Genomic DNA, 3,978 nt, shown 5'->3' with positions numbered 1-3,978 from the left:
AACAGGTGACGGTGGGGAGACAGGATGTCAAACCTAAGACCTGGACACAACTAGATACCAAGATGATAAGGACGGGAGTTTCTCCCCTTGAACAAGTTTAATGAATTATTTTTAAAAACACATAGAAAATTCACTGGGCAATGTGTCTGGCATAGAGCAGGTAGTAAATAAATGTGTTTAATTTTGCTATTAAAATTCTGTGATTATAATATAAACTCTAAAAAATGCCATAGAATTATTATGTTGAACCACATGAAAATGCCACATTTTAAGTGAAAAATGACCAAGTATAGATAATCCCATTTGGTTCAACCAAATGCTCTTTGTTACAACAAGTACATTATTATGTTCATAATTGTGTATCCCAGCTAAGGACAATAGTTGTGAAGAGTGAGAACCTCCCTTGCTGAAGAAAAATGATGTGTTCTTTCCTGAATATTTGAATATATTCCCTTGCTAAACTATTCAGCCTTACGAAGAACCAAACAAAACCTCTAGCTGTTACAAGGAAAGAGAAAATGTCAAACTCCTTGCTGGGAGAAATATAAATCTGTATAGCTTTTTTTTTTAAAAATAAACAAGCAAAATTATTTTTAAAAACTTAAAATATGTACAATTGCCCCTTGGTATCTGTGGGGAAATAGTTACAAAACCTTTTGCCAAGACCCAAATCTGTCAAGTCCTTCATGTAAAATGGTGTAATATTTGCACATAAGTTACACACATCCTGTATACTTTAAACTATCTCTCAACTACTTATAAATACCTAATACAAGTACTATAAAATCAATTGTCTTACAATATTACTTAGAGAATAATTACAAAAAAATCTGTACATGTTCGGTAAAGAGGCAATTTTATATAACCTTTCCTATCCAGGATTAGTTGGATCTATGGATGAGAAACCCACAGATGTGGAGGACTGGCTATATAACCTTTTTCCTAGAAATACAAATCCTGAAAATCTAATCTTAGCAATAAAGGACTATGTACAAGGAAGGTCATCATCACATTATTGATAGTACCAAAAATGTCTGAAAACAAAATATATGTCATTAATTAAATAACTGCATAAATAAATTAGATGCATCTGTGCCATAGAATATTACTACACATCCATCCAAAGAATTAGAAATAGCTCAGTTAAGTGGAAGGGATTTCTAAAGTATTGTTAAGTGAGAAATACAAAATATAAAAGCAAATCTGGAGTACTATACATTTTTATAAAATAATGACAATAAATTTTATATGTCTGTTTAGAGTTATGGTTAGAAAAACATACAAGAATCCTTTCAAGATAGTTTTGATTACAGGAATGTGATGTGAGGGAAAAGCAAAATCAAGCAATTGAAGAAATTTTAGAAGACAATGTTTAAAATTAATGAAATACTACATCCACTGATAGACCTTGAACAATTTGCTGTTGTTCTTTTGGTTTGCACTGGGATGCAAAAGAAAAGATGGACCAAGTACTTGGATCCTTGCATCCACATGGGAGACCTGGATGAAGCTCCTGGCTCCTGGCTTTGGCCTGGCCCAACCCTGGCTATTTGGGGTGAACCAGCAGACATAAGATTTCTCTCCTTCTTCTTCTCCTTCTCTTTCTGTAACTCTGCCTTTCAAATAAATAAATATTGTTTCTTAAAAAGTAGGTCCAACTTTTATCTGAAAATGCAAATTTAGACTAATGAATTAGATATGTATTATGAAATGATATATCAGCTATAATAAAGATATAAAAAGTATGAAATTTATCAAAAATATTTTATGAGGTTTTGTCACTAATCCAAAAATATTATACCTTTCCAGATGCATGTGGCATATGCAACATGCCTTTAAAGGGAAAAGAATGCATACACTTTGAGTAATTAGTAAATCTTTTTATATGCACTCTTGGCTGAATATTTCTTTACACTGTAAGATTTTAGCATAATTGCAAAACTCCCACCTCTGCCAGCACTTAATGTGTTATTTCAGCATATGATAGAACTCTAAATGCCACATTCAAGTAAGTAGCATGAGGGTACTTTAATAAGTACATGAGAAAATGGAATTAGCATTTATTTTGGTGCAAGAGATTTTAAATTCATGCGTAGGTTTTTCACAATATGCACTTTCCATTAGCTTTTTGAAGGCCTCTTGTGTTTTGTTTAGAAATCATCACAATTTATGACTATATTGTTACAAAGTAAATACTAGGAAAGTTTCAATCTCATATTAAATAAGGTACATTAGTTAGCAGAGGAAATGGACATCTGGTTCTTCATGTTGTTTATATTTATTTTAACATAAGAACTCATTGCAAGTCTAATTAATGACTGGTGCCAATAAATATCAGGGTACATTCAGCCAAAGGAAGGATGGCTCAATGGTTCTCAAACTGTGAACTACCACGTCAACAAGTCACAGTGTACCATGTATCACAAGGATGGAAATGTGGGTTTTTTTCCCTCATATATGAAGTTACTGATAGCAGGCAATCAGTAGGGCAGACAATCATCCTTGGAGCGATCAGATTTCTGGGTGTGTTTTGAAGAAAGGCATTGACAGATGAGGACAGAAATAGTGTCTCCCTCTGGAGCAAACAGCAAATGTGCTTCAGTCCAGTGTAATAAATACAATGTCCCACTCCAGAGCTTTCTTCTCAGGAGATTATGGCTCCCAAGGCTCAGTTTCCTTTCCTAAAGTGCAGCCTACAGCATGCGCAGGCAAAATCTATTTCCTTCACATCACCCAGTCAGAATTGGGTTTGGAGAATCAACAAATAAGATGGAAGTCGGCTTCCATAGCCTTGGCAACTCATGACTAGAGCCTAGGAAGATTACTGACGCCATAAACAAGAGTGTCAAATTGTTAAATCAACAACAGGAGTCACTGTGTACTTACTTCTCATGTGGGATCTCTGTCCTTAATGTGTTGTCCAATGTGAAGTAATGCTATAACTAGTACTGAAACAGTATTTTACACTTTGTGTTTCTGTGTGGGTGCAAACTGATGAAATCTTTACTTAATATATACTAAATCGATCTTCTGTATATAAAGATAATGAAAATGAATCTTGATGTGAATGGAAGGGGAGAGGGAGCGGGAGATGGGAGGGGTGTGAGTGGGAGGGAAATTATGGGGGGGGGGGGAAGCCATTGTAATCCATAAGCTGTACTTTGGAAATTTATATTTACTAAATTAAAAAAAAGGCACTTCTATTCTGAGTACTGCTATTGTTATTGAATAACAAATCAGCTTCCAAGCAACCATGAAATTGTGAGACCCTAACTTGGTCACCTGAAAACAGGGCAGAGTCTCAAAGACACTGCACACCTCCTAACATTGACATTGCTTTTTCTGTCTAGAAAAGAATGCGGCTGGAATCTCTTTGACTATATCTTCCTGGAGAATCAAGATTCCATGACATGCAGTTTAACTGATTCTAATGATGTGTGTCCCTTTTATCATTCTCTAATTTACGGCTTTCCAAACTTTAGACATCATACTTTTGTCATAATCTTAAAGTGCTGAAACCTTTCTGGCATTTTTAAAGAGTAAATTTGTGTTCTAAAATTTAAAATATATTTATTTTTAATAATACATTTAAAAGGAACTACTATTGCTAAGGTTAAAAGCCTGTATTGATTGACATAAATTGTTAGTAATGTGAAAATAAATTAAATGACATCAGCAGAAAAATACTAGTGTACCACTGAAAGTCATCTAGATTATCTCTTGGGAAATGCAACTCTGGGGTATGCTGCCGTGGATGACTGGCAGTGGTCCTACAAGGAGAGCCAGTAACTCTTGGGAATCTGGTGGTATCTGGGGCATGTAATTTAACATATCACCAGGCATGCTGAAGCTGAGACTTCTGAAAAATAGAGAAACAAAGAGTGTCTTTTCCAGTCCTACGCAATTTCCCTCAATAGAAACAGAAAAAACATTTAGTTTAGTGTTGATAAAAAAACAGGTAGTTTTGCAGCAAGCATT

At 34.6% G+C, this 3,978-nt stretch overlaps 1 pseudogene; it reads left to right on the top strand.

Moving 5' to 3' along the window:
* Nucleotides 1–1,389: 1,389 nt before the first annotated feature.
* LOC133751766 (small nucleolar RNA SNORA31) lies at nucleotides 1,390–1,489 on the top strand (annotated as a pseudogene).
* The last annotated feature ends 2,489 nt before the right edge of the window (nucleotides 1,490–3,978 follow it).

The sequence above is a fragment of the Lepus europaeus genome, chromosome 22 (genome assembly GCF_033115175.1).
Source record: "Lepus europaeus isolate LE1 chromosome 22, mLepTim1.pri, whole genome shotgun sequence".
Classification (NCBI taxonomy): Eukaryota; Metazoa; Chordata; class Mammalia; order Lagomorpha; family Leporidae; genus Lepus; species Lepus europaeus.
This window is presented reverse-complemented; position numbering and strand designations above follow the sequence as displayed.